Consider the following 14789-nt stretch of genomic DNA (forward strand, 5'->3'; position numbering starts at 1 on the left):
CTATCAGAAACTGGCATTGTGACCTAGTGTTGGTGTATCTAATGTTCAACAAATACAAAAAGATAGAATATCAAGGCATTTTCAGTTATAAAATCATGGAGAGTTGTTGAATAGCACTCAACATTACCCTAGGAATTGGTGTTTAACAGAAACCACATTAGGGATATCAGAGTTGCCGTGATAATTGTAAGACTATCTGAAACTGGCATTGTGACCTACTGTTGGTGTATCTGATGTTCAACAAATACTAATAGATGGAAAACAAGGAATTTTCAGTAATTAAATCATGGAGAGTTGTTGAATATCACTCAACATTACCATAGGAATTGGTGTAAAACAGAGACCACATTAGGGACATCAGAGTGGCCGTGATAATTGTAAGACTATCTGAAACTGGCATTGTGACCTAGTGTTGGTGTATCTAATGTTCAACAAATACTAATAGATGGAATAACAAGGAATTTTCAGTAATTAAATCATGGAGAGTTGTTGAATAGCACTCAACATTACCACAGGAATTGGTGTAAAACAGAGACCACATTAGGGACATCAGAGTGGCGGTGATAATTGTAAGACTATCTGAAACTGGCATTGTGACCTAGTGTTGGTGTATCTTATGTTCAACAAATACTAAAAGAGAGAATATCAAGGCATTTTCAGTAATTAAATCATGGAGAGTTGTTGAATATCACTCAACATTACCCTAGGAATTGGTGTTTAACAGAGACCACATTAGGTACATCAGAGTGGCCGTGATAATTGTAAGACTATCAGAAACTGGCATTGTTCAACAAATACTAAAAGATAGAATATCAAGGCATTTTCAGTAATTAAATCATGGAGAGTTGTTGAATATCACTCAACATTACCACAGGAATTGGTGTAAAACAGAGACCACATTAGGGACATCAGAGTGGCCGTGATAATTGTAAGACTATCTGAAACTGGCATTGTGACCTAGTGTTGGTGTATCTAATGTTCAACAAATACTAAGAGAGAATATCAAGACATTTTCAGTTATTAAATCATGGAGAGTTGTTGAATAGCACTCAACATTACCATAGGAATTGGTGTTTAACAGAGACCACATTAGGGACATCAGAGTGGCGGTGATAATTGTAAGACTTTCTGAAACTGGCATTGTGACCTACTGTTGGTGTATCTAATGTTCAACAAATACTAATAGATAGAATAACAAGGAATTTTCAGTAATTAAATCATGGAGAGTTGTTGAATATCACTCAATATTACCATAGGAATTGGTGTTTGAGACCACATTAGGTACATCAGAGTGGCCGTGATAATTGTAAGACTATCTGAAACTGGCATTGTGACATAGTGTTTATGTATCTTATGTTCAACAAATATTAAAAGAGAGAATATCAAGGCATTTTCAGTAATAAAATCATGGAGAGTTGTTGAATAGCACTCAACATTACCATAGGAATTGGTGTAAAACAGAGACCACATTAGGGACATCAGAGTGGCCGTGATAATTGTAAGACTATCTGAAACTGGCATTGTGACCTAGTGTTGGTGTATCTAATGTTCAACAAATACTAAGAGAGAATATCAAGACATTTTCAGTTATTAAATCATGGAGAGTTGTTGAATAGCACTCAACATTACCATAGGAATTGGTGTTTAACAGAGACCACATTAGGGACATCAGAGTGGCGGTGATAATTGTAAGACTTTCTGAAACTGGCATTGTGACCTAGTGTTGGTGTATCTAATGTTCAACAAATATTAAGAGAGAATATCAAGACATTTTCAGTAATTAAATCATGGAGAGTTGTTGAATAGCACTCAACATTACCATAGGAATTGGTGTTTAACAGAGACCACATTAGGGACATCAGAGTGGCCGTGATAATTGTAAGACTATCTGAAACTGGCATTGTGACCTAGTGTTGGTGTATCTAATGTTCAACAAATACTTATAGATGGAATAACAAGGAATTTTCAGTTATAAAATCATGGAGAGTTGTTGAATATCACTCAACATTACCACAGGAATTGGTGTAAAACAGAGACCACATTAGGGACATCAGAGTGGCCGTGATAATTGTAAGACGACCTGAAACTGGCATTGTGACCTAGTGTTTATGTATCTTATGTTCAACAAGTTACCAATCCTGTGAACCCTGGGTGCGGCCAGTAATGACCCCAGGTGCATAACTTGAACAAACATTAACAACCAATTTTATCAAGATGAATGTGCAAACTACAGACACTTAGAGCTAAAAAATGGCCTTTGGGCTTTCAACAAGAACAGGGCAGAGTAATTTTAAAAACCAAGTGTAGTACAAAAAGCAAATTTTCTCCCTTTGTCCTTGACTAGAATTTACATGTTCATTAAAACTTGGCTAACAAGATATTATGGTCACAAACATGTGTTTAAAGTTTGGTGAGGATTGGACAAACAGTTTTCAAGAATTAGATCGGAAACAATCTTCGGGACGTATTTTTCAAGTCTTTTTTTGCAAATAAAGGGCCGTAACTCCTAAATGACAAAAGCGATTTCCATGGCTATCGAACTTGATCAAGATATTATGGTCACAATCATGTAAAGTTTGGTGAGGATTGGACACATACTTTTCAAGAATTAGATTGGAAACATATATTTTTGAAGTATTTTTGGCAAAAAAGGGCCGTTACTTCTAAATGACTAAAGCGATTTCCATGACTATCGAACTTGATCAAGATATTATGGTCACAAACATGTGTTTAAAGTTTGGTGAGGATTGAACAAACGGTTTTCAAGAATTAGATCGGAAACAATCTTCGGGACGTACGTACGTACGTACGGACGGACAGACGTACGTACGTACAATTGCAATTGTTACGGACAGACGTACGTACGGACAAGGGCAACCCTATATGCCGCCACTTTGTGGGGGCATAAAAATAGAATTCGCTCATGCAGACCTGCAAGGCTAAAAAGAAGTTAACTAAAAATAGCATTTCTTTAATTTAAAACTTTCAAGGCCCATAATCTAGGCATGCATATGCGGATATGGCTGGTTTTCGATAGGAAACAAGCTCTAATTGATATCTAAATACTGTACAAGTTTCAACGAGATACAATCAAAACTGAAGACTGTATCGCGTTAACAAGAAATTGTTTACAGACACACGGACGCACAGACTCACATACTACGTACACATTACCATCACATAAGCTCTTCTGGCCTTTGGCCAGTAGAGCTAAACATCAAAATAGCACATCTTTGATCAGAGTGGATATGTAGAAGAATTGCTACAATGACTAATGTGGATATTAACTTTTGATGTAGAAGCTTTCAGCCTTCTTTTTGTAGTGGTTTCTTTTGTTGACTAGCACCCGGCCTTGGCCTCTCAAACTTGGTGGATGTTGTCCATCTGAGAGGAATACTACAATGTCATCATACTCAGTGTTATCCATGGTTGAAACACTAATCACTTGTAACTAGTATTATTTGCAATAAGTACACAAAGGATCAATAGCAAAAGTTCACTTCTAAATTGATATATATATATATTCAGTGTTAAAGCAATGCAATTCTTAGTAGGCACATTTCATTGGTGAACATTAAATTGACTCCACCTACTAAACACCATTAATATTTATGAGAGTCTGTCTACATGGTCCCTGTCACTTCCTGTCCTTGGTAAATGGCTTCAGTGTGAGGGAAATGACACCCATAAAAAGTGGGATCACAAAAATCTGGTATACTACCTGCCAAGATGACACTTGCTTCACCAGCCTGTCACATACTTTGCAATTCACAAGCATCAATGAGACAAAGGTAATTCCTTTCATGTTGAACAGTCCCTTAAATTGTTAAATAGAAGCAACATTTGCAATTCAAAAACATATTTCTAAAATTAATGAATTAATATTATTGAAATTAACACTTATGCCATTGCATATAAATAAAAGTTCGATTAAAGAATTAACATATCATGTGGTAACTAAGCCAGTTCAATAATTTTGATTAACAAACTAAGTATTTAGCTTATGCAAAACATGCAAAAGGCCCCAATCACACAGAACACAGCTATTTCTTGCTAATTTGATTAATATTTCTTTTAAAAAGGTCATTGCACTAGTCAAAAGTCAATATTTAAATGTATGGGGAAAACTAAGACTTAATGGTGTTTTGCCAGTCTTGTACAAATGGTATGAGGTGTCTTGTACTCTTATCCTACAAGATGGGAGGTGTTTTTTTCCAGGGGCGAGTTATTTTACCATCCAAAATATGAGATGTTTTTTTTTTAATTATCCAATAACTTTGCCAAAGCTACAAAATCAAAATTATATAATCCAAAGGCTTAGAAGGGTGATTTTTATAATTCAACCCAGCATACAAGAATAAAAATGTAAAACCCATATCTAATTGAAAAAAAAACTGAATGTAGAAATCAGGACAGTCCAGAGTGTTTGCCCTCCAAATTTATCTTTTTGATAAAGGTTAGCCAGGGTTTGTCTTTATTAACACCTTAAATGCTCATGATTTCATAGCATAAAGTCACACCAGCTATAACTATTCTTGTTAAGAATACAATCTATATTCTCAGCCAATGAAATTGCAGATAGGCATTCAATAAGTTCTAGCCTGATTTTGAACTTCGCAAGAGTTTAAAGGTCCCCCTACTGTTATGTTTATGCCTCAATAGGAACAATTAATTCATTCCATATTTTGTTACATCATAGGGTGGAGTCTTATACTCTGGGACTGGTTACATTCTTCAGCCTGGTTTGCCTGGCAATACAGCAACATGTACACTTTTGTTAATAAGATATAAATATTTTTATTTTTACTATTAATAATTCTTAATCTGACCTGGGACGGCCCCTGTGGTTGGTTATATATGAGCATTTTCATGTACAGGTGCCATATACCACCCCTTTTATTATTTTAAATCACAAGTCCAATTACACCAAACCACATGGACAGCTGCAAGTTATAATTCAACTCCCGAAACGGGACAGTACTATTTATTTCTGGTGTTTCCATGTCAAAGGCATTTTTTATTAAAATACCATTATACTTAAAAAATCCTCGGTGCATACCAGTACTCACAACCCCTATCATTGCATTGATAGGCGAGGTTTAGAAAACTTGTTGGTATGCGATCCTTCAATTTATTGAATTTCAAACTAGCCAGATTATATACTGTCAAGAAAATATATGTTATACATGTAGGCTGAGCCTGAAAAAAATTAGGATGTTGATAATTTTATTGATATATTTTTGCTGTTCCTTTCACCCATCATTTAATGGGTATAATTGTAAGATGATATCTTTTAAAAAGATGACTAATAATTGACTTTAGATAAATATTTACTGTAAGACATCAATATAATTTATAATCCAAAGCATCCACGCTACAATTACTGTTGCCAAACTTTTAATATAAGGATGTTATTGTTTTTTAATATTTGTGTAGACATAATAGTGTACTCCCCAAATGGGTATTACCAGATGGCAAGGGTAATTAAGTTTACCCATTATTATGCATAATTTTGTTAAGTCTCTTTTGCTATTGTCACCGGGGTTTCTTCTTGTCCCTATTTATTTATAACATAACACCACTTCCCTAACAAGTACTGTTTAAGCATAAGATGCAAACAGGCCATTTGGAAATAATGACATTTTTTTATGCTGCTTCCTATTTAGTTATCCTGAATAAATGTGACTGTGTGAATAAAAGTGCTGTTTTATGAGTTAATGTTAATATACGTTTTAATTTCATATCAATTATTACATAAATTATAAATATTTAATATGTGCTTTTTTATTATACTGTTAAAATGTGTTATTGAAGAATATAGTTCTCCCTATAGTGTAATAATATATAATAATTCATAATTTAACATCAATTCATTGTTATTTTATGTTCTTATTAGTAGTGTTGAACATGATATAAATATATATTCATCATTTACTCCCAGTGCTACGTTAATCTACAGTTTTCTTCATAGTATAGTACATTCTTGCATTTTTAATTATATGAAAATTTATAAATTGCAAATAAAAATCATCTCTAGTCTATAGATTTATATGTGTTATTTTATGAAATTTAAGAACAACTTTCTAATTTTGAGAAAGTATAGCAATTTTTGCCACTTATCAACTTTCAAATCTATTGTTACAATACACAATACATCTTCCCAACCCCAACACCATACCATTTACATCACAACAAACAATTTCAGTTTAGGCCACGCCCATATAACATAACCAACCAATAACTAACCATACACAATTTATAGTTATTAAGCATTCATTCATACCAGCCCCTGATGTAACTTACTATTGTCCAGAACCCATAAAAATCTAATTCACACCTTCATGTTATAATTGCAATCATCTAAATGTATGTCCAATAATTAAGAACAAGTCTAGCAGATGTCTGTAACTGATATTGCAAAGACTATGAATTACCCACTATACCATAATAATATATAGTAATTAGTATCTATGATTTCCACATGTGGCCTTGCAGACAAATGCTTAAGCTTTTCATATTTCCTTATTAAATATATTTGAGAGAAATATAAATAATAATTTTTGTTTTATAACTCTGTGACACAATGATTACTCTGACAGCCCCATTCTTAATAATTAAGATCTTTCTTCATGTCACCTAATTTTTACTTAAATTTCGGTTGCAGAAGTGTATGATGATTCTAGGACATTTGCCCCCCCGGATGTTTGCCCCCCCGGATGTTTGCCCCCCTTTTGGACCATCGCGGACATTTGCCCCCCCGCCGTTTTCGAGGGGGCGGACATTTGCCCCCCCCCGCCGTTTTCGAGGGGGCGGACATTTGCCCCCCCCCCCCCGGTTTTATAAGTTTATACCAAGATATTAAAAATATATTAATATATAAAAAAAATGAACATTTTTTTCTTTAACTATTTGTTCAATTTACGTGCAAACTGCCAACCGATTTACACCAGTTTGTATGTTTGTCACTAATTACATATAAATACAGATTACACCGTTCAGGTCACACATGTGACGATGTAGGCGTAGGCAAAAGTACGTCACATTTTTCTCGTTAATTATCTCTTCTTTGATATCATGCAAACAGAGGTAAATAGCGCGATCGAGATTGCTTTAATTGATTTCTCATTAATTAACACTTCTTTGATATCATGCACACATAGGTAATTAGCGCGATCGGGATTGCTTTAATTGTAGTGTTGGATCGCACTTTAATACAAACACATGTTTGGTGTTGATAGTTTGTAAGATTATTAAAGTTATCGCAAATGTCCGCCCCATCGAAAATGGAGGGGGGGGCAAATGTCCGCCCCCTCGAACATTGAGGGGGGGCAAATGTCCGCCCCCTCGAAAACGGCGGGGGGGCAAATGTCCGCCATGGTCCAAAAGGGGGGCAAACATCCGGGGGGGCAAATGTCCGGGGGGGCAAATGTCCGTTTACCGTGTATGATATCTGTGTTTTCTTATATCATATAACATTTTATTCAACATATATCTTATTAATCGTCAGATTATCCATCAGCATTTTCCCAAATGTGGGAGGGCATAATTATGTCACCTTTCTTTGACCGTATAAGTTATTTCAAAAACATTTTTTGAGGGGGGAACCTTTAAGTAAGTATTATCTTTATATCCATCAACATTTTTACAACACGCTGAATTGATTTAAAAGATTGAATATTAAACATGTGAATTGCAAACTTATTATATACCTATGCGACACCATTGGCTCAGAAACAAAATATATCATATATAGTCTCTGTTAAAGCTGCTCTCTCAAAGTTTGATTGACCAGTTTGACCACATTTTCTTGTCTATGAATTAGGCTTTTTCTGCATTAGAGTCTGAAAAACAGTAATATAAGACTACTGACAAAAGATGTGATTGTTTTTTTTTAATTAAAATTTGGAAAATGATGTTTTATGGCTATAATGATTTACGCTTTAAGAAATTGGAAATTTTCTGCAGTTCTTCAACTAATTGTGATCTGTTTTATTGTTTTATCTTAAATGACTTAAATTGAAGGCTGAGTCACAAAATGTAAAATAACGTCAGACCTGTCAATCTGTAGAAGGCAGCTTTAATGTTACATTCTAAAATTTAACAACACAAAACTGTGTTCTGGATTGCTGTAAAGAGTGGAACAAAAATCCCAAGACTGAGACAAGATAATAGCATAATTTATGACCGTCAAGTTTCTAAGCCCAAAGCCTCACAGTATTTACAGTTACATGCACAAATAATGATGTGTAATGATGACAAGCTATATTGCTGAATTTCAGCAGACCTGTTAAATATGCACAAGACTGGCTGGGAATATACACAGTAAATGACTCATTGCTTTGCTCATTATTATTCAGACAAAAATCTAGACTGTATAAACCAGTGTATATTTGAGACGGGTTTGTCCAATGACCAAAAACCTGGTAAACACATTGCTGGAAAACACTTAAGAACATACAATATAGTGTGCAAGGGATGGGGGGGGGGGCATTGTGTTCATAGACTATTGTGTAAGGGACTGCTTATCATGAATAGGGTCGGTCGGGGAAGTGGGGTATAAAATGTTTCAAATACTACCGGAAAACATTTGAAAATTCCTTATCTTACATTATTGTGTGCAAGGTGGTGGGGGAGGGTAGGACTGTCATTGGAGGAGTGTATATTGAGTGAAACAGATGGCGGCAGTAGGAAAGACTGTAAAAGGGTCTCACAAATGCTTGTTTTTAATAGGAAAACACATTAAATTTCTGATTATTTATTTCGTGACGCGAGGGGGTAGGGGAGGGTGGGGGTTCATTCTACATTGCGTGTAAGAAGGGTGTAGGAAGCCGGATGAGGAAGGAGAGGCTTAAAATGCCCCAAATCAATTTGTGCAAGGGGGTGGAGGAGACTGGGGCTGTCACTGGAGGGCCTGGCACTATATCAAGTTTGAGGTGTGGGGGTTTCGGAACGATATCCAGAGAGGGAGTGCTATAAAAGGATCTTTTTCTTATCATTTACATCTTTGTGTGAGGAGGCTTGAACTCTCAAGAGAGCTTAATCAAATGCTATTTTATTAACTAAATGTTTTTCCTTTCACCATATTTAATGTGTGAGTAGGGTATGGTCGGATATTGTCAGAAAGTTTGATGTTAAAGCGGCACACTCATAGATTGAATGTTATAGCAAATTTTTATTTCTTGTCTGGGAAACAGTATGTTTTACTTAAATGTTGAGGGCCTCCATTTAGAATGCCCTATTCAACTTACTTTTTGTAAAATTGTATGCATGAATATAAGTACAAAACGGCTTTTATAAATAAATTGTTCCAATATCTCTTCAATTTACTATATGCTTTTATTTCCGGGTCACAGGCTCATTGTTATGTTTTTTTAAATATTCTGTATGTTTGTTCATCATGTCAAAAAATAGCTCATTCTTGTTAACATATACCTGACTAATTAATATTCTTGTATCTTGTATATGGTAACTTGGAATTATGCACTTCCTGTCAATCAATTTTGGAAGTTTTTCACCATAATTTGAAAGATTTAAGTCTTTTTTGGCAAATATAACATGCCAATTTCACCAATTTATATCATAATAATTAATTTTGCTTGTAAACTGATTGAAATTTTGAGCATAAAAGTAATATTGACACCAGGTTTTGATATTTTGAACTTCCAAGCTTTCAATTTCAAAAGTTTTCTTCACATTTATGGAAGTTTTGGTACGTCCAATGAATCAATTCTGGAATCCATTTCTAAATCCTGAGTCATATACTTTAAAAATTCCTTTAACAGAAGCCCTGAATGTTTGGACACCAGTAGTTGAAGACTGCTGACAAAAGATCGGATTGCAGGTTATCATATCAATGTTTATTATTTATATATGCAATTAGACACTAATTTCTTAAAGCATTTGAACGCTTTTAGCCATTAAACATCAATTTATAAGCACAAATAAGAAAACAATTGGTTTTAAGACAATGACTGTACTGATTCTGAGACAAACATTAAGAAAGTTGTCAAAACAGTCAATCTGTGAGAGTGCAGTTTTAAGACGGAATATAATGTTAAAACAACATCTGGATATGTTTTTTAGATATTTTTAAAAAACAATTTGGAGAGTTATAGTTTGAGGGAGTGGGGTTCTATGGAGTGGGGGTAACAACGCGCAGACACCTGTGGTGCATACCAGACGACCAGAAACGATTGACAGGTCATATTTGAGTACGTTCATGTTTCAATTTGACCTATTTGAAGCAAAAATATAAATTGTAACAACATGATGTTTATAATGGGTGTAAGTTAATTCAATCAAATGGAAATCTCCCTTAAATTCCTCTAATCGTCGAGTATTCATCGCATGCAGTGACGAATCTTGCATATCTCACGGCCATTACTCGATGATCATTGACCGCCGTCTGCGCATGCGCAGTATGGTAAGTCTGACCTATTTCACGGGTCTTAAGAATTTCATGCCACACCTGTAGATGGCCGCATAAACATAGCGAAAATAGATAAGAAGAATTTATAGAAAATATAGAAGACGATAGCCTGCAGAAGTTAATAAACTGACAATTTGTGAAACTGTAGTGAACATTTAGCCTTCCATGACTTTGTGAACTAGTTAGCTCGACAGAAAGACATTAATTATTGTGAAAATCAAAAGCCAAGGTCAAACGTTTTGTTTTTTTCAGTGTTCTCTCCCTTATTTTATTATTTATTTCCCTTTAGCTTTCGGTTATATTTAGGCTACTGCTTGACTAAACTAAATTTAAACCCTTCAGTAGTATTTAATCAAATGTCAAGCAGTTTCACCTTTATTTCAATAAAATTTGTGAGCTTATTTATCGGTGCATTGGACTTTTTATTAATTTTAATAACAATAACAATATTTTTTAACAATATTTATTACACCAATATTATTTACACAACATCTTATACAAAAGTCTTAGCATTTCTACATATAGGGGCTAGGTTCCCCAGTAAATTTTATTATTTGCTTGTTGATTTTATTACAAATTTTATTGTTAACAATGGCTGGTGATACCTTTCTTCAAAAAAACAATACCAGGAGACAGTCAAACGACCTGTCTCCTGTGCTTGGGGAGGCACTGTGCACCAGGGATAGTCATCATTTAACTCATAACACTATGATGCACAAGTGTATCCTTCGAGCTATTGTAGGGGGGGTGAAGCTGACCAACCAGGGGTCCATATTTAAACTGGCATCAGAACTGGGTCAGCTCCTCCCCCGCCTGGTCAAACGATCAGTCCCACTAGCCTCTGAGGCCCTTCTCCTGGAACTGGTTTCTGCCCAAGCAATTGTCAAGTTAATAAATATGGGCATTTTTAAATTCATGGGGGTTGACTGTCGTGCTTCCCTACCCCACTCCCTACACAAAGTTCGAATGAGGACCTGGCGGGCCTTGGGGATCGTCTGGAGTTGCCGCCAGGCGTCCAGTGCCATATTTTGGGGTTGGAGCGTCTGGAGGCCCCACCACCACCGGGATTACCCCGGCTGGTGGGGATAAGTTTGATCACCCAGACGAGCCTCCCGAGGTACGTCAGGGTGGGTGGCACGAGCCTTATCTTATATGTTCACCCTAGACAAGAGGACCCTGATAGGTGTTTTAAATGTCAGGGGTTTGGTCACAAGGCCCCTAAGTGTACACTTTTATTAGCATGTGCTAGGTGAGCTGGTCTACATTCTACTAGGGATTGCAAAAACCCAAACCGCAAATGTAAAAACTGTGGTGATGCCCACTCAGCTGCCTACAGGCAGTGTGTCTCTTTCTTAAAGGCCAGAGTCATCGCAACCATAATGGCTGCCCATTGTATAACCTGGCAGGCAGCTGAGGGGATATTCCATGAAATGGACTCAAAATTTTCTCAAAATTTCAACCACCATAACTCTGCCATAAACCGGTCCACCCATAACTCTATTACAATGGCACAACAAAAATGTAACCCTGGGATATACAAGGGATATGAAACAACCCCAAACAGGGGTCATAGCCCAACAATAAATATGGCCATACCCAAAAAGGTTAATAACTCAATGCCACTGGCCAACAAAAACAACTCCGCAAAAGTTGTCTCCCAGGAATTTCCCAAGGTCACTAAAAATACCCCCCCACCAACGGATGGGGGTCAAATGGCATCAACACCAAAAAGCCAAGACCGGTCGGTTGAACCCTTGTCCGGCCCTTTGGGGTCAGAGACACTGACCACTGTCAGTGACTGCTCTGACTTCAATGTGACGGACAGGGACTCAATGGTGTCCATTCATTCTTCTTTCTACAAAAGCATAAGTGAAGTGATGGCCATTGAGGAGACACCAGTAAAGAGCCAGCCACCAACATACTGTGCGGTAGAGTCCCAGACGTCCCCCATTCCAAATCATATTAAAATCTCAAACAATCATTTTAAAATAATGGGGGAAAACCATGACTCTACAATTCTAATGAAAGATCTCATTACCCTAATCAAAAATGTTATTTTGGATAAAGCAAGACCGTCTGGGCCTCATTTGGAAAAATATATAGAAAATAGAATTAAGACAAACTTGAAATCTAAAAATGAAAGAAAAGCAGGCAATTCTGGAAATTTAGTACAAGACCGCAGGGTTGAGGTGGCTCGTCCCTCAAGGCCATCACGCAACCTGCCAGCGCACCACTACAGGGGTCCCTCGACACCTGGTAAACTGAGGGCTGGGAGGATGAGTCGTAGACTTTACTCACAGTCTCCAATGGGCAAAACCCAAAGGTCTAATCTCCTCTGCAGGTTCAACAACATTCTTAATGGATATAGGGATCTAAAAATATTATCATTCAACTGTGGGGGTCTTTCATCTAGTAAACATTCAGAGTTAAAACATCTAACAGATATAAATAGTATTGATATATTGTGCATTCAAGAAACTAAATTTAAGGGGAATACATCAAAATCAATCCCCGGCTATTATACAGAGTTTATAAATCATACAAACTTAAATGATAATGTAGCCGGTGGGTTAGCAATTTATATAAAGCACAATATCCAATACCAGACCCTTTCAATCACTGTTCCGTTAAAAATTGATGGCGGCACAGCCATAGAGGCACTGGCAATTATTGTTTACCCAACAAAGCACCAACCCTTTGTTCTTATAAATGTCTACTCTCGGGGCTGTAACTATTCAGGCTCTTACTACACTCGAGAGTAATATACGGAGTAAAACAAATATAATGAAACTGGTATCGATGGGGACTTCAATGCACATCACCCAGTGTGGGGCTGCTCCAAAGTCTGTAAATATGGTGAGGACGTCTGTACTTGGATGGAAGACTCAAACTTGGTAGTCCTGAATGATGGTGCACCCACCAGGTTTGATGCACAAGGTAATTCCACGTGCATTGACCTCACCATAGTCAGTGTCTGTTTGGCAGGTGGGTGGGATCACTTTCCTTGCCTTATAGTCCTCCACAATGTTAATATTGGAGGGTCAAATTCACATGAGACTTGCCAACCATCCTTCAACTTTGAAAAGGCTGATTGGTGTGAATTCAAAAGATTGTGTCTGGGACTCTCTCTCTCTGACTTTGATCTGGAAGAGCTGGAACATTTTAATCGGCAGTTGACTGATAAAATCCTATCCATAGCTGAGAGTTGTATTCCCTCCTCTTCCGGTAAGCGGCCCAAACGTCAAACGGTCCCATGGTGGACGGACGAATGCTCCAAGGCTGTACAGGGTAGAAAAAAGGCATTAAATAACCTAAAAAGAAATCCCTCACCTGGTAATTTAATTTTATATAGGTCTTTGGAAACAGAAGTTAAGAGGGTGATTTTAAGGGTCAAAACTCAGAATCGGAAAGATTTCTGTGAATCTGCTAGGTTAAATAAGTCAAATAGTAAGGATTTTTGGAACAAGGTTCACAGAATAAAAGGTCATTCTACCTGCCCTGTACCACTACTTAAATACAGAGACAAAATTGCTTAAAATCCCCTTGAAAAGGCTCAATTTTTAATAAAACATTACAAATCAATATCTAGTGATAGTAATCTTCTACCTGAAACTTTGGCCTTCCAAACACGGTTCGAGAAAGAACATAAAGATATTTTAAACGAGCCAGGGGACAACTCAACACCACTAAATTTACCTTTCTCACTTAGTGAGCTAAGGTCAGCCATTGCTAGCAGGAGAAAGTCCGCCACTGGGGCTGATAGAATATCCTATCTGATGTTTGGGCACATGCCGGATGCAACCCTTCAAATCTGGCTGCACCTGTATAATATGGTCTGGCGGGGTGGGGTGGTTCCTTCCGAGTGGAAAACAGCCCATGTTGTGCCTCTTCCAAAGCCTGGAAAAGACAAAAGCGACCCTAAGTCATACAGGCCCATTAGTCTAACATCTCATGCGGGCAAACTTCTCGAAATCATGGTTAAAAACAGACTTGAGCACGTGCTTGAATCCAATGGAATTCTTAACCGCTTCCAATCCGGGTTTCGGAAAGGACGGAGCACATTGGATCAGCTTGGTCGTCTACAACACGATGTCACATATGCCAAAAATAGAAGTCGCTATGTCCCTGCTATTTTTCTGGATTTACAGGCTGCGTTTGATTTGACATGGCATTTTGGAGTACTCCAAAAGCTGCGGAAATATGGCATAACTGGTAACTGTTTTCACTATCTCAGAGCTTTTCTAGAGGGCAGAAAGATCATGGTCAGAGTTGGGGGAGAGATATCGGATCCTGCAGAACTATCACGAGGAACGCCCCAGGGGTCTGTGATCTCCCCCATTCTTTTCTCAATCATTATCAA

This window comes from Mya arenaria, chromosome 8, assembly GCF_026914265.1.
Source record: "Mya arenaria isolate MELC-2E11 chromosome 8, ASM2691426v1".
NCBI lineage: Eukaryota > Metazoa > Mollusca > Bivalvia > Myida > Myidae > Mya > Mya arenaria.